This window comes from Rattus norvegicus, chromosome 6 (genome assembly GCF_021556685.1).
Source record: "Rattus norvegicus strain SHRSP/BbbUtx chromosome 6, alternate assembly SHRSP_T2T, whole genome shotgun sequence".
NCBI lineage: Eukaryota > Metazoa > Chordata > Mammalia > Rodentia > Muridae > Rattus > Rattus norvegicus.
This window is the reverse complement of record NC_141539.1, coordinates 76043773-76069319: the sequence shown is the minus strand read 5'-3', so window position 1 is coordinate 76069319 and position 25547 is coordinate 76043773. Positions and strand designations below refer to the sequence as shown.

General features: G+C 39.2%; 1 protein-coding gene across 13 annotated transcripts in view; it reads right to left on the bottom strand.

Moving 5' to 3' along the window:
* The window catches only part of Nubpl (NUBP iron-sulfur cluster assembly factor, mitochondrial), a 214899-nt gene that overhangs the window by 74030 nt on the left and 115322 nt on the right, over positions 1 to 25547 (bottom strand). For 2 of the 13 annotated variants that reach the window (XR_015621755.1, XM_087552655.1), the window contains one exon: positions 20530 to 20628. The exons of the other annotated variants lie outside the window; for them this stretch is intronic. The gene's annotated coding sequence lies outside the window, so the exon portion shown is untranslated. Of the gene's footprint in view, positions 1 to 20529; positions 20629 to 25547 lie in introns of those variants that run through there. 13 annotated transcript variants of the gene reach the window in all.

Here is a 25547-nt window from a genome sequence, read left to right as displayed (position 1 = left end):
AAGAACTGTTTGCCAAATTTTCATATCACATATAAACATACCTCATAAACGTTAACCTCTACTTATCTAGATAAAAGAAACAGAGTAGGCAAGATATGACATTAATTATCCAAACTACAAATATTTTTATATAAATGCTATGAGGGATTTTGACATTTTGTAAATTTTTCTGAAGCTTTGCTAACAGAGCTAATTTTCTCATACACGAGCCTTTGAAATACATTAATAATAGGAATGCCAACTGAATTTTAAATACCTCTGCTAGGCAACAGTAGCATGTATTATTGATTGTATATATGAATAATGCTCTTAAGATTCAACAGCTTTTCAAGCCTTGGTGCACTCAATTCCTGGGCATCACCCCATCTGCCAACCATAAGAAGTCCAGGAACTTAGCGGTGGCCAAGAAGTCAGCACCACCCCACAGAACTGATACTCCAGTATCAGTCAACAGCATATATAAAGAAGCTATCAAATGTTAGTACGTGTTCTGTTACACTTCTTTGGTGTAAATGAAACTTGAATGTCAAAGGAGACATACGTTAGTGATCTGGGGAAGGAAATTCCTAGACAGAGAGAATAGCATACATCTAAGAACCATGGTACGAAGGAAATAAACTTGGGAGGGTCAAAGGACAGCAGAGGCTAGCATGGCGAATCTGAGGAGAGTGGAAGTCAGGCTCAGTAGAACCCTGGGGCTCTGAGTTACAGTCTAAATAAAATGGCATTTTTGTTTTGTTTGTTGTTTGTTTGTTTTTGATACTTAATGGCAGATTTAAACATATATGAAAGAAAAGAAAAAATGACTGTGTACAATTCATCAGTTTCCATAATTATTTACTCAACCACTCCTGTTTGTAAGCTTTGCTGTTTCCTATCCACCCTTCAAAGTGCTTGTCAATACACATACTTTGCCATGTACCTCAGAAAGAGCTCCCACTGAAAGATGACCAGTCTTGATAATCTATGTGTTATCCTGTTTGGCTTTTTTCCCCCTCTTACTATTGGGGAGGGAGGAGCCTTTTTTTATAGTTTTTCCCAGACTTAATGCATTCTCCATGTCAGCTCTTTTTGTTTGTAATTGTTATTTCACAGAGCACTAAAAAGCCAAAGCTGAGTCTGGATGCTTAATCATAATCATGTTTAAGATTTCTCAAACACTACTCCCCAGTCTGTCATGGGCTTCAGCCAGCAAGCAGATAAATTACAACCTCTCCCTCACGTTATAAGTTGTATATAGTACCTAATTAGGTTATATTGTTTTATAAGGTTATAAAATGATAATATTAAAATCATATTCCCTCTTTACTTAGCTGAAATGCTTCTATAGAGAAAAACTTTCCTTTAGTCATGTATTTTGTTAAGAATTACAAGTATTTAGTTACAGGAAAAACAGAACACTCGATTTTGTGTATTTCAAATTTAGATGAATGAGTTTTGTGCCTAATATAATGGGATGTGCAGCCAAGAAGTGTTTAATGGCTATTTTAGCTTTTTGAAGAGCAGCCACATTTGGAAAGTAACCCCAGCAGCTAACTGATGTTCTATAGGTATAATCCTGGAAAGAAAAATTATGAATGAGTCTTAAGACTGAGAATGGTCAAGGGGAGGGTGTTTCTCTAGATACATGTAGTCCTGGGTTGAATATCCCTGGCACTGGAAAGAGAGAGGGAAGGAGGGATGGAGGGACAGATGGAGGGAGAGAGGGACCTGGTTATCTGACTTCAGCAACATAATTTTTGAGAAACACTGGGAAGAACAGGCTTAGGAAACAGTATCAAACCTTGCTTTGACCTGGTGGAATTAAATAGATATGTATTGTCATCATTACTGTCTGTCTATAGTTTTACGTCAACTTGACACAAGCTAGAGTTGTCAGAGAGGAAAAAGCCTCAACTGAGAAAATGCCTCCATAAGAACAAGCTGTAGGCAAGCCCCTAGCGTCTCTTCTTAATTTGGTGACTGATGTGGGAAGGCTCATCCCATTGTGGGTAGTCCCACCCATGGGCTGATAGTTCTGGGTTCTATAAGAACGCAGGCTGAGCAAGCCATGAAGAGCAGACTGGTAAGCATCACCCTCCATGGTCTCTGCATCGGCTCCTGCCTCCAGCTATCCTGCCCTGCTTGAGTTCCTGTCTCAGCGTCCTTCGGTGATGAGCAGTAATTAAGAGAGTAAAAGCTGAATAAACCTTTTCTTCCCCAACTTGCTTTTGGTCCTGGTGTTTCATCACAGCAACAGAAACCTACCTAAGTCATATCCTACCCCAAAAAACTAGTGTTCCAAAATTTAAAAATAAAACACTGCCTTATGGTTTTAAAATATATACATTTTACAAGCTGGGTGTGGAGCTGCATGCCTTTATTCTCAACATATATACATACACATATGTATATGTATATGTATGTGTGTATTTGTATACATATGTATATATGTGCACATTTATGCTTTTAACTAAAATAAAAATACAAGACAGAATTAATGTCTCCTTTTTTTTTTTCCTTTTTCTTTTTTTGGAGCTGGGGACCGAACCCAGGGCCTTGCGCTTCCTAGGCAAGCACTCTACCACTGAGCTAAATCCCCAACCCCTAATGTCTCTTTTTATTTGACATAATTTCTCACTTTTCCTCCTACTGTAGTATATAAACAAAAGATGTACCAGGTAAAAACATCTGAAAGGAGAAAAATGAATACTTTGCTTCTGACTCTCAGCCCCTCACATCAGCTAAGATCACTACAAGCAGATAGGCTATACAAGCAGTCATAAACCAGAGCAAAGGATGAGTGGAACTCAAAACCAATAGCCAATCAACAAACACTAACATCTAGTCTTGGAAAATATGGAAACACCGATTCACTTTTAGAAGCCAATCTTGCATTCCTAATGGAAAACTAGTAAAATTCCAATTACCCTGTTGATATTCTGTCTTTCCCTACAAAAAGAGAAGACTATGGGATATTTAAGGGAGAAAGTAAAGAAAGCTCAACATCCCTGAGAGAAAAGATGATTGACAATACTTTCTAAATGGCCAAAGATCTAAATTCTCACATAACAAAGGAATGCATGCTAGACAGCAAGATAGCATGATTGCCTGTACAAGACCAACACAAGAGCAAGCCGTCAGCACTGCAGCATGGATGCAGGAGATGCTCATGAAGCCCCACCTCTAGCTAAGAAGTTACAGGCAGTGGGTGGCTGCTGGGAAGAGAGAGTCTGCCTTCTGCAGGGCTGTGGCCCTGCTCATGTTCTACAGGGTGTCTCCATACCTCTGTGCATGCTAGCAGCACTTATCTGTGAATTGTTATTGCTTTTTTAAAAAGGGCACATGAAACTAAGAGAGGGGCATTTGAAGGGACTTAGGAGAAGTAGGGAGGACTGGGAAGTAGATATAGTCAAGGTTCATTGTGTACACATGTAAAACTGTCAAAGAATAAGTAAAATATACATTTAAAAATAATATGCAAAAATGATTTCTACAAATAAAATTTTTTGATTGTAACATTTGATGATTTAGAGTATTTGAATTATTGTTAAGACTGAAGTGATAAAATTACGTCATCATTCATATGCATTTTTATGAATAATAAATATATCCTATTGATTTCTATGAGGCCTTTAATTACATTTATGTGTGATATACCTTATTGAATAACCAGGTCTGTTTAAATTTTTCAATATCAGCGCCGCCCCATAACTGCCAACTCACTCAAGGAGTAGGGGCCATATCTGCACCACTTGACAACAAAGAGAAACACAAGTCTAAACTTGCTGCTCAAATATCTCAGTAATTACACAGTTAAGGTAGACAGACAGAACCTAGGGGAAAGAGACTGGGGTCATTTACAAAGACTTGAAAATAAGAGCACTTAAGCTATGGGGAAGGGGTGAAAACTGCATACATACTTTCAATACAGTACATGCATTAATGTATATAAAGTAATTCTATTGTCCTTCATGGAGCACAAAATATTGAGTATTCTGTGTGCATTTTATTTTTAAATGCTTTTCTTGACATTTATTTTTAAAGAAACATAATTAAGTGCTTTATGCTTTTGTGTGTTTCTCTTGCTCAGAACCATCATGAATGTTTAAATGCAAATTGGTTCCATCAAACATCTTCACAGATGACAAATTGTATTGTGAATATCAATTATTCAAAAATGCATAGTCAGAAGATTCCAAACTGCTTGTTTAAAGAGGTACAAACACAGACATATCAATTCATGCACTTTGTAATACAAAGAAGGTTTTTAATATTTATATATGTGACATATGCCTGAATGAAGCCTCTAAGCCTCAAGCTTCATGCTAATCTTTCATTTCCCAGCTAAGAAATGTTTCATTTCTCTGTCTCTCTCCTTTCATCCTTCCTTCCCCTTTTCTCTTACCCTCCCTCCCTCTCTGCCCCACCCCCTCACTACATTCTTTCCTCACTATCTCTCTAGTTAATGGCTAACCCTACCCTTACCTGAAATAAAAAGGAAAAAAAATATCTTTACCGGCCATCTCACTGCCTTAACCTGGGTAAGAGACAAAGTTATGACTGAGACACCTATCTTCATTCATCTTTTAATCTTTCCAATCACAACTTCTTTTATCTCCCCTTAAATGTTCCACTAAAGCTTCCTCTGTGTTACAAGAATCACCACAAAGTAGTTTCTAGGACATAGGATTGCAACTTTAACTTTTTCAAATCCTACTTTTAATGATGGGTCTTAAACGCTTTAACCTCCCTTTAGCCCACCATCCACCAGAGGTAGTGGGAAAGAAAGGATATGGGGGGAGTAGACCTGTTTAGAAATGGTTCTTTGGAGCAACTCCCATCTGTGTTGTCAGGAATCAGCAGTCTGGTTCACAGGTCAGCAACTGAAGCTGGATCCACTCACAAACACTTTATGGATGCACCAGAAGTCCAGTTTGGCAGAGTCAGGTTAGCAACAGAGGTGACAAGACCTAGCACAGACAGCCAGGCCTCAGCCTCTACATAAGTTGGCAGGAGGGATCAGGAAGGAAAAGTTGCCAGGGAAAGTTCTCCACTGTGCCTCTCTCAGTGAAGAGAGATACAAGACCAACAAAGCTTGCCCAGCTAGCTCTAGAAGCAAGCCAAGCTCAGCCTATCAAGCTCACTGTCTATCAAGTCATTTTATATCCCTCCAAGCATCACATGTCCTCCATGGGTCTTACATCAACACCAACACCAGCTGACATCACTTTGCCAATCAGCCCCAGTCTGCAGAAGCAGCAGGAAACTGCAGTACACCACCCAAAGTGGTTTTGGTGCATTTCTCTCTATGGAGTCCTGACAAATGGTGCTCAACTATACAATGTAAGGTCATTAGTAAAGAATCCTTTCATCTGCTTGCTTTAGCAAAACATCCTTTCACTTGTGTCTGCTTCACTGAAATGTTCCTTCACTAGTCTGCCTTAGCCTTTCACCTGTGTCCACTTCAGGAACACACGCCTTCATGTGTTTGCCCCAGCAAAACACCATCCAACACAACTGACTTTCTAAAGAACCCTTAGGTTTCCACTTCATAGGACGGTCTAACTCCAACTACTCTATCGTGGTTTGGATAAAAATGGCTCCCATAGGCAGGATGGCATCATTGGGAGCTATGGCCTTGTTGGAGTAGGTGTGGCATTCGTGGAGAGAGTGTGTCACTGAGAAGGGGAGGCTTTGAGATTTCGGATGGTCAATCCAGGCCAGTTTCTCACACTCTTCTGCTGTTTGCCAATTCAGATGTAGAACCCTCAGCTACCTCCCCATGTCTGCCTCCACACTGCTATGCTTCCCACCGTGATGATAATGGACTAAACCCTTGAACCAATAAATCAGCCCTCATTAAATGCTGTCCTTATAATGAGTTGCTGTAGTCACGGTGTCTCTTCACAGCAGCAGAAACCTAAGCCATACTCTGAGTGCGCTGAATGAAATAGAACCTGAATTTCAGGGAATGTGGACTCTGGGAAAACTCTTGTCAGAGTTGAAGATATTTACTGTCCAACTACATCACAAGTTCCATACACGAGTGGGTGACAAAATTCACTCATTAGAACCACTTAAGATTCATAAACTGGAAGCTGAAGAGGTGGCTCAGCAACTAAGAGTACGTGCTGCTCCAGGAGATCCAGATTCTGTCCCTAGCACATACGTTGGGGCACTCACAACTCAACTGGCTCTAACTCTAGTCATGGAGGATCTGATAGTGTTCATGGGCACTTGTATTCATGTGCACATACCCACACTCAAATACAGACACATAGATATGAAACAAAAAATTTAAATATGAAAAGATTCTTAAATTGATTAGTTAATTGAAAGCCGAAAAGAACTGGCTGCTGGGATATCACTACCATCCTTGAACAGTCGGACCTCACCTGTTTAAAGGGTTATGTAAATGTACACAACTGCATAAGCCACTAAAAATGCCAATTTCACTTTACTGAGGCATTAATTTCATATTTTTACTTAATTCAACATACCTTCACTTTAGCTAAGAGTGCTCACATAAAACACATCAAGCTATTTTGCTTCTCCCTTAAGGCAACACTTTTTTGACAGCATGCATGTAGATGTGGGAGTCAAGAAAATCTACCCAAGTTAAAGCTGAGGATGGGAGGCAGGCTGCACACTGTGCTTTCACTGCAGGCGGCAGCCAATTAAAGAGAGACTCGGACTTCTCTTACTTTTGTGTCTCACACCGTTGCCCTTTTCTGACATCAGAGCAACGAAGCTATCAACCATGACAAGATGGTGAAGAAGTCATGAAGGAACAGAACCGTGACGGCAAAATAGCTTTGGACTGGAGAAGGAGCAAGAACTGAAGGGAAGACTCATGCTAAGGTGGAGGACCGCAGGCTGTGCCCGGCTGACACAGATGCTGAGCAGTGAAAGAGCAGCATCACATCCGGTTCTCCCGATTGTTAACAAGTTAAGGTATCCTTTGTATTTTCAGGAATGCTACATCCTTGTTTTTAGACGGCTATGGAAATGGAAACACCAACACCAATTGTGACCCAGGGCTGAGAAGCTAGAAATTGGAGTCAATAGTGAGAGAGCCAGCAGAGAACTGGTCATGAGCTTCAACAAAAAGAATACACTGTAAGGAGGGTCTCTTGGGCTCAGAGAAAGTCAAAGCACCAGGATCCGAAGTTTCACTGAGACCATGTGGAGATCATCTGTGTATGCCTGGGGACTTCCTGTTTAGTACTGGATTATGGGTTTAAGCCATCGCATCCAGCTGGGTTTTAGTGTCTGTGTGTTTTCCAGGAACTGACTGAGATAGATTTTCACAAGTGCTCTTACTTACTGAGTCCTCTCACTGTCCCTGTCCCCCTCCCCACCCCCCATGCACGGGCACACAGAGTTTTGTTGCCAGCATCTCTTGTTTGGTTCTCAGAGTTCCCATCTCTGCGTTGACAGCTATGTGTTCCACATGCTGCCTGCCATTACAGCCTTAAGCATGTCACTCAGAGCTCTTCTAATTCCTGATCTCATCACTGCAACATCCTCACCAAGTCTGAGTCTGTTTCTGACCCTACTATCCATTTTCAGACTCTCTTTTGCTTCAGTGAAGACTGCACTTTTTTCTTTTTTGGATATCTGACATGCTCCATGGGAAAAGAATTGCTGGGAGCTAAGCCTTTGATTTTTTGGGTAAACTGTGGGTGATCTTTCTATAGGCCTGTGAGAAGGTCTCTGCCAGGTAATGAGACTGTGCTTATGGAATATGACCTTTCAAGCCTTTGTCAGACCACTGCCACCCACCCGACCCTGAGGGTCCAGAGGTGGCTGTGATTGTGTGTCTCCTCTCACAGGTGTGTCAGGATCTGACGCTAACCCAGCAGGCGAGGCCCTGGTAGGATGGCATCTATGGTAGACCCACTTTGAAAGGACAGAGGGCTCTGCTGTATTTCAAAATGGCTTTCTTCTGCCTGCCATTGGGTCAGGAGGTGTCTTTTTTCCTTTTCTCACTCAGACATCCACTCTAAGAATCTGCATGAGTTCCTGGAGATAAAAATTCACAAAGTGTGTGCAGCGTTCAGCACAAAACACAGTGCCCAAAAAAGTGAAATCTAACTACAAAGGCAAAACCACAAGAAATAGGAACATCAGAAAGAAAAAAGGAGGGAAAAAAAAGAAAAAAAGATATAAAAACAGAAAATCTTACCACAATAATACTTGGCATCAAAGCAAAGAAACTCAGTGGCTATAGACAAGATAAAAGGAAACAGACAGAAGCCTACAGCCAGGCACTTCCCACCAAGAGCCACATAAGACACCCTGAAGAAACACATGCCAGCTTGAAAAACAGAGGCTTCAGAGCGGGCGAGCAAACAACTGCACCTGCCACTCAGACATGTTAGAATTGAAGGTGTGTCACGACAGGTCAAAGAGGACTCCGTGGGGAAGCACATGCCAAGCACACAGAAAGCCCTGGTTTGGTGGTCAGCATGGAGAAGGAGTGAAGTCACCAAAGCAAATGAACAGAAAATCAGTAAGACTTAAATCACCAACCAAGAGCGTTGTACTGTACAAAATCATTAATACTGACAGACCCTTCGCTAGATTAACTAAAAGATTGGGGAGAAAAGATCTACACCAATATAATTAGAGAAGGAAGAGAAAGATTACAACAGGCACCAAGGAAGTCCAGAGAATCTTAAAGACATGCTTAAAAATATATTTATCAAACTGGAAAACCTAAAAAGAATATATCCTATCAAACTTAAATCAAAACGAAAATAAACAATTGAGACTGACTCAGAGTCACCAGTGAAATAGAAAAGGCCCCTAACAAAAGCCCAAGATGGATTCAGTGCAGAACTCTACCAGATCTTTAAGGAAGAACTAACACTAACACTCCTCAGGCCATTCCACAAAATAGAAACTGAAGGAACATTTCCTACTTCTTTTGATGAAGCTACTACTATGTTGATACAAACACACACACACACACACAAAGACCAACAAAAAACACAAATTATAGACAAATACCCCTTAGGAACAAATATAATTTTTAAATAAAATACTTGCAAGCTGAATTCAATAACACATCAAAAAGAACACCCACCATATCAAATTAGTACCACCCCAGAGATGTAGGGATTGTTCAACATGTGTAGTCAATAAACGTAATCCATCATGTCAATGGATTGAAAGACAAAAATCACATAATCGTCTCATTAGATGCAGAAAAGGCCTTTGACAAATTACAACACCCCTTCATGAAAAAAGTCTTGAAGAGACTATAAACAAAGACACTGCCTACTACAACCTAGTAAACATAAATTCACAGCAAGGCCCCAGCCAACAGCATCCTAATCAGAGAGAAATTCAAAACATTTCCACTAAAACCAGAAATAAGACAAGAGTGTCCATTCTCCATACCTAGTCAATATAGTACTTGAAGTCTTAGCTAAAACAAGATAAGAAAGAGATCAGAGAGATACAAATGAAAGGAAGAAGGCGAAGTCTATTTGCAGATGATATTACAGATATTACCCAAACAACTCCCCCATGAAACTTCAAGAGCTGGTGAGCATGTTTAGCAAAGGATATAAAATGAACACTCAAAACCAGTAACTTCCCTATATACAAATTACAAAAGAAATGGGAAGAAAATCAGGGAAAAATACTTTTCACAATAGTCTCAAAAATATCTTTGGACAACTAATCAAGCAAGTGAAAGACTTGTACAATAAAAACTTTAAGATGCTTAAGAAATGGAAAAGATATCACAAGATGGAAAAGAATTTCTGTAAAACCCATTAACTACAACATTTTATCTGCCCCTCACAAAAGCCTGATTTCCCATCTTTTTCTTTTCTTATTAGCTGCTAGAGTACCTGCTGTGTCTGTGACAGGTCTACAGGTTAGATCAGTGCAAGTAATTTAGTGACAGTAAGTATACTCAGTATTGTTTTCAGAATATGTGAATTATAAGCAGCAAACTATCGAAGATTGGCTTTCAAAAATTAAGGCTACCAAAATCCCATACTTATATTTAAATAAAGATAATCATGCAAGATTTATACCAATTCATCACTGAGTCATTTCCTAAGTTAGACATATATCTAAAAATGGAAATGAAAACAAAATTGTTCCCAAACCATGGCACATCAGAATGTCAGAGGCCCAAGACAGATGGAGTCTCTCACTCTTCTCAAAAGGCAGAGAATGAACATTCAATTTTTAAACATAACTAGGAAGAGCGTAAGTGGGGTTGTGTTTGCAGAGAGTATAAAGAGGTGTGGCTGAGATACTGATGGAGATGATAGCCAAACATCAGGGTGACCATCACGTAGAAGCTCACTTGATTTACATCCTTTATGTTACTGCAATTAAGTGTTGGGACAACCTGATATCCATATGGAAAATATGATTATCCTTGACCCATGACTCACCATCATTAAAAATTAATTTGAGAGTGACCACAGACAGAAATGTAAAGACTGAAATAACTAGCCTTCTAAAAGAGCCACAATAATGAGTTAAAGAAAGTTTTCTTAAATAACAGACATAAATACTGCAGCAGTTTCAATAAGCTCAAGTTAATTAAAAACTTTTCATGAAAAGGGTGAAACACACTTCAGAGACTGCAACAACATCTACAACACATGTGGAAAGGATACACTGAATTCACAGGAGTCAGGAGGCAAAAAGGCAGCAGCTAAAAACGGCCCAAACTAAACAAAGAGATACTTCATAGAAAAGGACATCCAAAAGCCAAGAAGTATCAATCAACAGAAAAATGGTTTTCTTTTAAAACACAATGCAAGCTAGGGTATTGGTTCAGTGGTTAAGAGCACTGGTCACTCTTGCAGAAGACCTAGAAGGATTCCCGGACCTGTAGGTCCAGGTGGTGTAGTACCATTTTCTGACCGACATGGACACATATAAATACATGCAGAGGCATACATGCAGGAAAAACGCTCATGCACACAAAATGATTAAATTTTACAAACTCAAAAGAACACAATGAGACACCAAAACCTACTGAGCAGAGCTTCAAAGGATCAGACACACAAAGTGCTGCTAACAGAACTCTTACTAAGACTCAAAGATTACATGATGCATCCACTTTAGAAAACTGCTTTGAAATATGTGACTTACACAAACTCAAGTCTACAACCGTCCTTCCAGCACCTGAAGGAATGAGTGTATCCAATTACTGGAAACACACAGGAATGTCTATAGCAGCTTTATTCGTAAGAGCCTCATAGTGGAAACTCTGATAGTGGTTGCATGTAGAGTAATGAGACTGAATGCACAAACACTCTAGGACTGGAGAGGAAGTGTGGTTAATGAAGCTGGCTGGAAATCCAAGAGCCTGACTTCCATCCCCAGACCTGTGGGTGGGGAGTGAACCAACAACATCATGGAGATGCTCTTGTGCTGGTAACTATAGCACTGGGAGGGGGAAGGGGAGACAGTGTGGCCCTGAGGCCCCGACCAACCAGTCTAGTCTAGTCTGTGTGCTCCAAGTCAGGTAGAAACCTTTGCTCAGAACAAATGAGGTATCTCCAGAGGAATGACGCTCAGGCTGGCCTCCAGTGCTCACATCCTCTCACAGATACACACTGTAGATATTGGTCAGGTTACATGATTATGTACACATATTAAGATTACTGTACCTTATATTACTATATTGTTTGTCATTACATAGCTCTTAACATTTTGTGTTTTTGTTGCTTTTCAAAGTTAGGGTAATGGGCTGAATGGTAAAAAGTATGTCAAAAAGTCAGGAGAGAAAGCAACATTGCAGACTGGACTATGGATAGCACTTGACGGTAGAGCATTTTCATCATCTGCATGAGGTTTTGGATTCAATAATAAGCACTGAAAAGAAAAGATAATAATATATGTCTTCAAATTCATGTGCATAAAATAACTTTCTGACAAATATTGTTTATAATAGAAAAAAGCAAGTGCCCAAGAAATCCCATTGTACTTCCAAGAATTAAGTAAAGTAAGACAGAAACGCACACTCTTCCTAAGATACACAGTGACTGCAAGCTGTTTATTGAACACAGTTTACTCTCACGAGGGCATTTGTAAAGCTTGTGGCAGGCACTTATCACACAAGCAATAACATGGCAAATGCCCTTCTGCCTAGCGGGATTACAACTGCTTCCTCATCCTGAGTTTTAAAACTAGAGAACTTCTCAGGTAAAGGAATTCTCGAGAAACATCTAAGCAATAGACTCAGAAAACAGACGCGCCAGTCTCCTGAAGCCTTCAGGGTGGTTTCAGGCAATCAATTTTTTTGTTTTGTTTTGTTTTGTTGTGTTGTGTTGTGTTTTGTTTTTGAAACTAGGTCTTCTTATGTTGCCCAGACTAGCCTCAAAATTCTGGTCTCCTGGCCTCAGTCCCTGAGCATGAAAATTATAGGTCGTGTCACAATATTCAGCTTCTACAGTTATTTGAAGCAAGCTTTTAATTCCAAAAGTTAGAGATCACTTGTCACACCCAAATGAGGCAGCAATGCTATATCATTCCTAAGGTCCCAGCATTTGGAGCAGTTAACTGCTGACTTTGCTCTGTTCTTCCGGGCTTGCCATTTGAAACCATTACAGAGGCTGGACTACAGATCCTGTTCTATTTTCCTTTCTGTCACTGTGATAAAACATTCTGACCAAAAGCAATGTAGGCAAGAAAGGGTCTATTTCAGTTTACAGATACTATATGATCCGCTGATGAGGGAAGTCAGGGCAGGATTTACAAGACCTTGAAGCAGAAACCAGGGAGACTAATGCTCATGTAAGACTAGCTTTCGTTTGTAGCCCTGGTCTATCTGTCCAGAGAATGATGGTGTCATTCCACTGGGCCAACCTACATAAATTAACAATCAAGACAATCCTACCCAGACATGCCCACACACCAAGCTGATCTAGGCAATCCTTCAACTTAGACTCCCTTTAGTTGACTCTAGACTGTGTCAAAGTGACAGTTCAAACTAACTAGCACAGATCCCCAGCACACATAAAAAAGACTGGACATGAAACATTCCTCTGTAACCCAACACTGAAAAGCAAAGGATAGACAGATCTCAGCTTCTTAGCCAACCCATCAGAACAGAAAGCTCCAGGGTCAGGAAAAGACGGTACACGTGCGCGTGCGCACGCGCAGGCGTGTGTGTGTGTGTGTGTGTGTGTGTGTGTGTGTGTGTGTGCCTGTGTGTGTATACAGAAATTATATGTAAATGATATTGATATATTATAGATTAATGTTATTATATTATTATATTAATATATTTATGAAAAACAATGAGAAAAATATCCGAGTGTCAACTTTTGGGTTCCATAAATGCCCATATGGGAAAGCACACCCCCACATATATAAAACACAAACACCATACACACAAAATATATAATTAATAAATACATATAAATAAACAAACAAATAAATAAAATGTTACTATCCACTACCACAAATGGCAGAAAGAGACCCAGACAAGTAGCTGTCTAGCAGGTACAATTTTAGCCTTACTTTTGCTCCAGGACATATGACATTTGTCCACAGACATTGTTAATGAACAACTAGTGAATCAAAACCAGAGAGGCTGCTAAACTTCAAACACACAAGAAAAAACCCTCTTTAACTCCAAAGAATTACCAGTTCAAAATGTCAATAAGAAAGAAAAGGGGGGGGGAGCAAAAGTAAAAGGAGGGAGGGAGAGAGGGAGGGAGGGAGGGAGGGAGGGAGGGAGGAAGAAATCTTGAGCCAGAAGTGGTATGGCAGAAACTAAAAATTTTCTGTTCCTGATCATCCTGTCTTATCTTTCCTGGCTATTACTTACAGGTCTAAGACAAAATCTATAAATAATCAAAATTTATGGAAAGAAGACAGCTAGAAGAGGACACATTGGTGGAGGTGGAGACCCACCGGAGACTCAATGTATTAGGGTTACTACCATGATGAAATACAATGACCAAAAATAACTTGGAAAAATTTTTTTGCTTACACATCCACATCACCATTTTTCAACAAAGAAAGTCAGGACAGGAACTCAAAAAAGAACAGGAACCTGGAGGCAGGAACTGATGCAGAGTCCATGAAGAAGCACTGCTTACTGGCTTGTTCCTCATAGCTTGTAAAGTCTGCTTTCTTATAGAGCCTAGAACCACCAGCCCAGGTCTAGCACCACCCACAATGGGCTGGGCCCTCCCACATCAATCACTAAGAAAATGGTCTATAGACCTGCTCACAGGCCAGTTTTATGGAGACATTTTCTCAAATAAGGTGTCCTCCTTAGATGATTCTAGTTTTTGTCAAGTTGACATAAAAGCTAGGACACCAAGATACAAAGTATTTCTGCAGTGACATCTGTTTTTTAAACTATGAACATCTTTAACTATGTGAAGCAGCATAGGTTCCATAAAACTACACTGGAGATGAAACCTATGACCTCTTGACACTGGTCACCTGAAGGGTGCAGTACAATTCCTTCCTAGGTTGTTGTGGTGATGCTGGTGTAAGCAAATCCATCATGTACAGTGAAATAGAAATAGTGTGTGGAATTCCTTATAGGGCATGATGCTGTAGAATAAGGGACTGTCTGGAATGGATATTTACTGAGGTATAAGTTTTACCATATTTCAGAGTGAAATAGCATGCCTTATGATGGGAACAGCAGACTTGTTCCTCTCTTGTTTACATATTAATTGCATCATTTTCTCTCATTAAATTTCATTTAATCTTGAGCTGCATTACTCAGCATGGCTCTAAGAGCAACAGGAAATACCATAGATACGAAATGTGGCCCAGACAGTAAAAAGCCACACCATTTAGCTTTCTGTATCAGCATCCTATGATATTAAAACAATGAGCTCAGTGACTAATGATGCATTTCATAGACTATAACCTTTTTGTTGATACACAGCTATATTTAAAATGAGAAAACAAAAGTAATATTCACAGAGGCATTTATAAATAAAAGTTATAAAAGATTCAGCTACAAAAAATTAACAAATCTTAACAAATGTTGGGAAAGCAGAAAAATTAACTGTAAAGAAATTTATAAAATACAAAGTGAAAAGACTAGAATTTCAAAGTTAAAAATAAACCACTTCAAACATATCATAAAAAGATAATGACTAATATACCTCATGAACATGGACAGAAGTCTTAAGATATTACAAAATGAATAAATAGGTAAGGCAGTTATAAAAAATATATCTCGGCCAGTCTCCACCTGCTCCCGGAGTTGAAAGCCAGTCTCCAAGAGCACTGACACACCTGAGAGCAGAGGTAAGAACACCACTTTGCTCCAAGGGACCCACCTGAAGCCCTCAGGAAGCAATAACACAGAAGCATTCTAAGACAGAATCCTTAGGGTTTCTGACCGCTCCTGGAGCTGACCTGGTTACACAGCTCTCTATACCAGGATCCCATTGGGGAGAGAGCTGGACCCTCAGAAGTGCAGACAATCCTGAGAGCACAGTTGAGATCACCATTTCTGTCCACATTCCTGGCCAACGAGGAAGCCACCTGGAGCCCTCTGGATACAGGAACCTAGGAGCAATCTGGGACAGGATCTTGCCAGTTTCCTCCTGTGCCCAGAGCTGACACTGTAACACAGCTCTCTGTGCCCAGATCCCACTGGGAGAAAGCTGATTTCCAGGAGTGCTGACACACAGGTTTACAGGAGGGTCAAGCCACTGTCAGAAACAGCAAAACCAGCTAACACCAAAGATAACCAGATGACTAGAGGCAAGCACAGGAACCTAAGACTACTTGGCGTCATCAGAGCCCAATTCTCCCACCAAAGCAAATAACAGATATCCAAACACACTGGAAAAGCAAGATTTAGATTGAAAATCTCATCTCATGATGATGATAGAGGACTTAAAGAAGGACATAAATGACTCCCTTAAAGAACTACAGGACAACACAGGTAAACAAGTAGAAGCCCTTAAAAAAGAGACACAAAAATCCTTTAAGAATTACAGGAAAACACAACTAAACAGATGAAGGAATTGAACAAAACCATCGAGGATATAAAAATGCAAATAGAAAAAAATAACACAAAGGGAGACAACCCTGGAGATAGAAAAACCTAGGAAAGAGATCAGGAGTCATAGATACAAGCATCACCAACAGAAGACAAAAGATAAAAGAGAGAATCTCAGGGGCAGAAGATACCATAGCTCTGAGTACACTGACACAACTATCAAAGAAAATGTAAAATGCAAAAAGCTCCTACCCAAAACATCCAGGAAATCCAGGACACAATGAGAAGATCAAGCCTGGGGATAATAGGTAAGAAGACAGCAAAGATTCCCAACTTAAAGGGCCAGTAAATATCTTCAACAACATTATAGAAGAAAACTTCCCTAACCTAAAGAAAGATGTCTATAAATATGCAAGAAGCATACAGAACTCCAAACAGATTGGACCAGAAAATAAATTCCTCCCATCACATAATAGTTAAAACACCAAATGAACAAAACAAAAAAGAATATTAAAAGCAGTAAAGCAAAAATATCAAGTTAACATATAAAGGTAGACTTGTTAAAATTACACCAGACTTCTCACCAGAGACTATTAAAGCCAAAAGATCCTGGGCAGATGTCATATGGACCCTAAGAGAACACAAATGCCAGCAAAACTATCAATTAACATAGATGGAGAAACCAAGATATTCCAAGACAAAGCCAAATTTACATAATGTCTTTCCACAAATCCAGCCCTACAAAGGATAATAGATGGAAAACTCCAACACAGGAGGGAAGTTACACCCTAGAAAAAGCAAGAAAGTAATCTTCTTGCAACAAACCGAAAAGAAGAGAGGCACACAAACATAATTCCACCTCTAACAACAAAAATAACAGGAAACAACAATCACAATTACTTAATATCTCTTAACATCAATGGACTCAATTCGCCAATAAAAAGACAAAGACTAACAGACTGAATAGGAAAAGAGGACCCAGCATTGCGCTGCATACAGGAAACACACTTCAGTGACAAAGACAGAGAGTACCTCAGAGTAAAAGAATGGAAAACAATTTTCCAAGCAAACAGTCCCAAGAAACAAGCTGGAGTAGCCGTTCTAATATCAATTAAAATCGACTTTCAATCAAAAGATATCAAAAAAGATAAGGAAGAACACTTCATACTCATCAAAGGAAAAATCCACTAATAAGAACTCTCAATCTTGAATATTTATGCTCCAAATGCAAGAGCACCTACATGTATAAAAGAAACCTTACTAAAGCTCAAACCACACATTGCACCTCAGACAATAATGGTTGGAGATTTAAACACCCCACTCTCATCAATGAACAGACCATGGAAACAGAAATTAAACAGAGAAACAGAGAAACTAACAGAGAAACAAATGGACTTAACAAATATGTATAGAACATTTCATCCTAAAACAAAATAATACACCTTCTTCTCAGCACCTCATGGTATCTTCTCCAAAATTGACCATATAATCAGTCAAAAAGCAGGACTCAAAAGATACGAGAAGACTGAAATAATCCCATGCAACCTATCAAATCAACATGAACTAAGGCTGGCCTTCAATAACAACAAAAATGACAGAAAGTCTACGTACACATGGGAATTTGAACAACAATCTACTCAATGATAACTTGGTCAAGGAAGAAATAAAAAAATTAAAGACTTTTTAGAATTTAATGAAAATTAAGGCACAACATACCCAAACTTATGGGACACAATGAAAGCAGTGCTAAGAGGAAAACTCATAGCTCTGAGTAATTTAAAACAAAACAAAACAAAACAAAACTGGAGAGAGCATACATTAGCAGCTTGACAGCACACCCAAAAGCTCTAGAACAAAAAGAAGCAAGTACACTCAAGAGGAAAGTGTAGACGGAAGGAAATAATCAAACTCAGGGCTGAAATCAACCATGTAGAAACAAAAAGGACTATACAAAAAAAAAAAAAATCAACAAAACCAGGAGCTGGTTCTTTGAGAAAATCAACAAAATAGATATACTGTTAGCCAAATTAACCAGAGGGCACAGAGAGAGTATTCAAATTAACAAAATCAGAAATGAAAAGGGATATAAAACGACAGATTCTGAGGAAATTTTAAAAAAAAATCATCAGATCCTACTAAAAAGCCTATACTCAACAAAACTGGTCAACCTGCTTAAAATGGACAATTTTCTAAACAGATACCAGGTATCCAAGTTAAATCAGGATCAAATAAACCATCTAAACAGTACCATAACTCCTAAAGAAATAGAAGCAGTTATTAAAAGTCTCCCAACCAAAAAAGAGCCCAGGTCCAGACGGGTTTAATGCAGACTTCTATCAGACCTTCATAGAAGACCTCATATCAATACTGTCCAAACTATTCCACAAAATAGAAACAGACGGAGCACTACCCAATTCCTTCTATGAAGCTACAATATGCTTATACCTAAACCACACAAAAACCCAACAAAGAAAGAGAACTTCAGGCCAATTTCCCTTATGAATATCAACACAAAAATACTCAATAAAATTATTGCAAACAGAATCCAAGAACACATGAAAACAATCATCCATCATGATCAAGTAGGCTTCACCCCAGGGATGCAGGAATAGTTTAATATACAGAGATCTATCAACATAATCAAATACAAACAAACTCAAAGGGAAAAAACACATGATCATCACCTCATTAGATGCTGAGAAAGTATTTGACAAAATTCAACACCACTTCATGATAAAAGTCCTGGAAAGAATAGGAATTCAAGGCCCATACCTAAACACAGTAAAAGCAATATACAGCAAACCAGTAGCCAACATCAAACTAAATGGAAAGAAACTTGAAACAATCCCACTAAAATCAGGGACTAGACAAGGCTGCCCACTCTCTCCCTACTTATTCAATATAGTTCTTGAAGTCCTAGCCAGAGCAATCAGACAACAAAAGGAGATCAAGGGGATACAGATTGGAAAGGAAGAAGTCAAAATATCACTATTTGCAGGTGATATGATAGTGTACTTAAGTGACTGCAAAAGTTCCACTAGGGAACTCCTAAACCTGATAAACACCTTCAGCAAAGTGGTTGGATATAAAATTAACTCAAACGAATCAGTAGCCTTCCTCTACTCAAAGGACAGACAGACTGAGAAAGAAATTAGGGAAATGACACCCTTCACAATAGCTACAAATAATATAAAATACCTCGGTAAGACTCTAACCAAGCAAGCGAAAGATCTATATGACAAGAACTTCAAGTCCCTGAAGAAAAAAATTGAAGAAGATCTCAGAAGTTGCAAAAATCTCCCATGCACATGGATTGGCAGGATTAATACTGTAAAAAATGGTCATCTTGCTGAAAGCAATCTACAGATTCAATGCAATCCCCATCAGAATTCCAGCTAAATTTCAGAGTTAGAATTTTCATTTGGAAAAACAAAAAACCCAGGATAGAGAAAACTATTCTCAACAATAAAAGAATTTCTGGGGGAATCACTATCCCTGACCTCAAGCAGTATTACAAAGCAACAGTGATAAAAAAAAAAAACAAAAAAAAAAACAAAAAAAAAAAAAACAAAAAACACTGTATGGTATTGGTACAGAGACAGGAAGGTAGATCAGTGGAATAGAATTGAAGACCCAGAAATGAACCCACACACCTATGGGCACTTAGTCTTTGATAAAGGAGCTAAAAACATCCAGTGGAAAAAAGACAGGATTTCCAATCAACAAATGGTACTGGTTCAACTGGCAGTCACCATGGAGAAGAATGCAAATCGATCCATTCTCTAAGAATGGACAAGTGGAACCTCATAAAACTGCAAAGCTTCTGTAAGTCAAAGGACGCTGTCATTAGGTCAAAACAGCAACCAAATTGGGAAAAGATCTTTACCAATCCTACATCTGATAGAGGACTAATATCCAAAATATACAAAGAACTCAAGAAGTTAGACTTCAGAGAACCAAATAACCCTATGAAAAAATGGAGTACAGAGCTAAACAAAGAATTCACAGCTGAGGAATATCGAATGGCTGTGAAGTACCTAAAGAAATGTTCAACATCCTTGGTCAATAGGAAAATGAAAATCAAAACAACCCTGAGATTCCACCTCATACCAGTCAGAATGGCTAAGATAAAAAAAAACTCAGGGGACAGCAGATGCTGGTGAGGATGTGGAGAAAGAGGAACACTCCTCCATTGTTGGTGGGATTGCAAGCTGGTACAACCACTCTGGAAATAAGTCTAATGGTTTCTCAGAAAACTGGGCATAGTACTACTTGAGAACCCCACTATACCACTCCTAGGCATATACCCAAAAGATGCTCCCACATAAAACAAGGACACATGCTCTACAATGTCCATAGCAGCCTTATTTATAATAGCCAGAAGCTGGAAAGAACCCAGAAGCCCTTCAACAGAGGAATGGATACAGAAAATGTGGTACATCTACACAATGGAGTACTACTCAGTTATTAAAAACAAAGACTTTATGAAATTTATAGGCAAATGGATAGAACTAGGTAATATCATCCTGATTGAGGTAACCCAATCACAAAAAATATACATGGTATATACTCACTGATAAGCCCAAAAGATAGTAGCCCAAGAGGTCAGATTACCCAAGATACAATGAAACTCAGGAAGATGGATGACCAATGTGTGGATGCTTCCATTCTTCCTAGAAGGGAGAACAAAAATATTCATAGGAGGAGATATGAAGGCAGAAGTTGGAGCAGAGACTGAAGGAAAGGCCATTCAGAGACTGTCCCACCTGAGGATCCAGCCCATATACATATGGCCATCAAACCCAGACAATATTGATGATGCCAAGAAGTGTATGCTGACAGGAGCCTGATATAGATGTCTCCTGAGAGGCTCCAGAGGCGAATGCTCACAGCCAACCATCAAACTGAGAACAGGGTCCCCTATAGAGGAGTTAGAGAAAGGATTGAAGAAACCGAAGAGGTTTGCAATCCCATAAGAACAACAATACCAACCAACCAGAACTCCCAGCGACTAAACCACCATCCAAAGAGCACACATGGACAGATCTATGGCTTCAGCTGCATATGTAGAAGAGGATGGCCTTTTTGGGCACCAGAGAGAGGAGAAGCCCTTTATCCTGCCAATGCTGTCCCTCTCCCCCCAGTGTAGGGGAATGTCAGGACAGGAAGGCAGGAAGGGGTGGGTGGTTGTGTTGGGGAAAGAGGATAACATTGGAAATGTAGATTAAAAAACATCCAAAAATTCCTGGAAAAAAGAAAGAAATGTCTTGGAATCATTCCTTTCTCCCTTTCTCTTCCTCCTTCTGTATTCTTTTCCATTCTTCTACTTTCTTTCTAGGACACCAAGGGGTAAAAACTCACACACAGAATACAAAATAAACTCTGCAGCTTTTGCAGTTCTCAAAACAAGCTGAAGCCGCTTCACAGAAGCAGTCACTCAAACAGTGTATGGAAGAGGTTCAAATCCACTGGTCATCTCAGAAATGTCTTCTAGAAACACAACTAAGATAACACTTCTACTGCTAGACATGAGAGAGAGGGGTGGGGAGCAAGCATAATTGTAATAGCAGCTATGTTCATAATAGCCCCTAAAGGTATAAACACCATGGCTACCATCCACTGAAAAGCAATTAACAAATTACAGTGTATTCTTAAGATGAATCACTATTCAGATTTTTTCATCACTGGTACATAGAATACAAATAAATGTCAAAAATGTTATATTGGCCAAAGACAAAACTACTCTATTACAAAAAACACTCAGAATGTGGTTGCCTCTGGAAATGAGGGAGGGAAGAGGCTTCCTATGGCTGGAAAAGCTCTTTACCTTGTTTTAGATATTGATTGCATGACTGCCCACAACATATCAAATCCACTGAATTCTTCACTTCTCATTCTTTCATTTTATTCATGTTATATTTCAGTAAAACAAACAAAACATCAATAAAAACATAAGACAGATAATTAACAGACATGTTGGTGAATCTCACTAACGAAAAGAAACAGGGATAAGAAAAGGGGCAAGGAGATGGCTCCACGGGTAATGTACCGTCCCAGCTTGAAGAGCTGTTTTGTCTTAGCACCCACATAAAAAGCCAGGTGTGGTGGTGCTGAGATGGGGGAACAGAGAAAAATTTCAGGCGCTTGCTATCTCAACAGGGGGCCCTCAAATTGAGGTCCTGGACCTCAAATAGGAGGTCCAGACACAAGAACAGAAACCAAACCTCAGATACATAAACAGACAGACAACGTAGAGACGTAATTGAAGGTGACACCCAAAATATTAATTTCTAACCTTCACATGCACCCAGGAAAATCTGCCACACTTAGACAATGCACACATCAAAAACACATACAAGAAAGGAGGGATGGGAAGAGAAAAAGGAGGAGCAACATACTTTTTCTGGTTTATTTTAGCATGTGCTTGTATTGTGTGTATGTGTGTGTGTGTGTATGTGCGCGTGGTGGCAAAAGGCTGACTGCCAGTGCTGTGGTCCTTTGCTTCCACATTATATTTAAAGACTTCTCTCATTAAACAGGAGTTTAAAGATCAGCCATCGAGCCAGCGGTTGCTAGGAAGGGCCCTGCTTCTCAAAACTGGGATTCCGCTGCACCTTGGTTCCTCTGTGTACTGAGGATCCAACCTTGGGAATGAAGCAGCAAATACTATATCCATTCAGCTTTCTCTATTGCCCAAGGTTTTTATATTATAAGAAAATAGCAAATGCAATATCATGCCAGGAAAAATTTTAAATTAGAATAAATGGATCACTCACTGAAAAATAGTTTAAAAAAAATGTTCGAAACTGAGAAACTGAAAGACGCCTGGGAAGCACCAACGCCTGAAAACTGATCTGGTGACACACGTAGACGTAAAGTCATTTGTCCTGGTGGTTTGCAGGAAGAGGTCTTCCTACCTGGAGAGTGTAAATGCAGAAAAAGAGAAAGCTAACATGATCCTAAATTTAAAATATGATGCACTGAATCAATAATGACAAGGAGACATCCTGGAAATGTGAAATTAATAAAGCACAAAATTCCTACTAATGTAGTCCATTGAGTTCAGCAATTTTAAGTGTTTTCAAATCATTCCCATAAATCTCAAAAGAACAAATTAGTATAATTCAAGTCTTCTGATTATTTGAGAATCTATAATATACTTTATTTCATACGTTTAAACACAGTAAGAGCCTTGGGATTATATAAAAAATTTTGCAAAAATAAGTCCTAAAACATGAACTAGTTAAATGTCTTGCCTAAAGTCTAAGTTAACTACTTTGAAAATTGCCAGTTAAAGGAGTAAGGAAACAGTGAGGTCGGGATGAGCAGTAGCAAGCTAGAACCTTGATCTCAGCTGCCTTTCAAAGCAGAGAACTCAGTCTGAGGAATGGACATGAATGCTAAACTCCATCCTTAGCTTACAGATTCAATCAACCTGAGTATAACATTCACAATAATGTCCAGTGAGAAAGGCTAGAAAAGCAGTCAATATTCCTGAATGCAATTCACAAATGTGGCCAGTTCTCCCATGGGAACTCTTGACTACCTGACCATCTAACATGAGCTTTGCAACAGATATCTAGATAAAAAGTGAGGAGACAGAGCAGAAAATGTCAGTAATCTTTGGATGAAGCTAAATGAGTCAAAGCATCACTAATACAACAATATCTATTTTAAGAATGAGGCCAAAAACCTGGAGACAAAAAGTCAGGCATTTTAGCATGATTTATCCCATAGGCGAAGGACAGACTTTGACATTCAAGTGCAAATTGTTTATACTGACCTATCTTCAAGTGCACTAATTGATTTATGTCTAATCTGACATAAAATCTAACGATTAAATTTTAAACAACATATTTTTCAGGTTTTTGGATTATGGGGTTCTTTTATAAATCTTCTGAATACCTTTCTTTCCCCTGGTTTCCAATTCCTTAGTGAATTTCCATTCTTGGCCTTATTTCTCTGAACACAGTAAAAAGGCATAGCTGTTCCCCTGAGAGGCTCTGTTAGCACCTGATCAATAAAGATGCAGATACTCACAGCCAACCATTGGACTAAGCCCAGGGACCCCAATGGAAGAGCTAGCAGAAGGACTGAAAGAGCTGAAGGTGTCTGTAACCCCATAGGAAGAACAACAATATCAACTAACCTCACCACCCAGAGCTCCCAGGGACTAAACCACCAATCAAAGAGTATACATGGAGGGAGCCATGGCTCCAGCTACATATGTAGCAGAGGATGGCCTTACTAGGCATCAGTGGGAGGGGAGCCCCTTGGTCCTGTGGAGGCTCGATGCCCCAGTTTAAGGGGATGCTAGAGGAAAGGCAGGAATAGGGTAGGTAGGGGAGTACCCTCATAGTGCAAAGAGGAGGGGGATGGGATGGAGGTTGTGGAAGGGGGGACAGGGAAGGGGTACAACATTTGAAATGTAAATAAATAGAATAACCAATAAAAATGGTTTACTTCTAGCTCTTCTCAGGGATAAAGGGTTGTGATGAAGTTAGCAGCTTTTGTTTTTCCCTTCATCCATTATAAAGCCAGGTACAGGAAGTTTTGTCAGAGACAAGGAAGGGCCTCATCACACTGAGCTCTCTCTCAACATGTCTGCACAGCATCTAATAATGTACCAGTATCATTTATATTGCATTTAAAATTTGTTTCCTTTGTTAAGTTAAATGTTTTTCTCTTAAAATGCATAAAATTTGAGTAGAGGGAGAGGAAGCTGAAGTCAGGAGAAAAGTATGAGAAAAGAATAAATAATAAGAAAAGAATAAATAATAAAATAAATATAAAGAATAAATAAAAAATTTTAAAAAGAAAATACATACAAATAAAATTTATAATTCATAAATTGTGCATTGTTCTAATGCTCTTTACTTTTTGAAAGTTTGAAGACCTTCAAATTTTCCTGATATAATGATTTTTCTTTCAGTGCTTGGCTTTGGGGATAAAGTTAGCACAATCTAGATTTCTCCATGTCCTCTGACTCCAGTATGTGTTGTCTTTAGTGACAGGCTCTTACTATCAAGTCCTGGTGGCCAACAAAGGGCAATGGCATAACCTGTACAGCTTGGAGGGAGGGGTCGACGTGATGTCACTAACAACCCCCTCAACACAGGTGAGAGAGAGAGAGAGAGAGAGAGAGAGAGAGAGAGAGAGAGAGAGAGAGACAGGCAATGGATGGATGGAACAATGGGGAATATCCTGTAGGGGGATGAGAGACAGGAAATGATGATCGGAATATATGAATTGTATGAATAATGGTTTTAATGGTTTTCCTTTAAAAAATAAAGTTCTGAAAATTTAAAAAAAAATACTTTCTCCAGAAGTTCACTTTCATAAGATGAACTCTAAATCCCAGGTTCAAAACAAATAATAACAATTTTTATTTTCAAGCAATTGAAAGGTGGTAAGATCCTGAAGCATCTATTAATAGCATCATCTCAGAAGGGAGAGTGACAGCAAACACCTAGGTTATGTTCCACATAAGGTGGTACAAAAGGAAAAAACACCACCAGCAGTATTCACCAAACAAGCTTCTACCAGATGAAACTTGTTCAAGTTTCCATGCTCACAGGAAAGCTGGATCTAG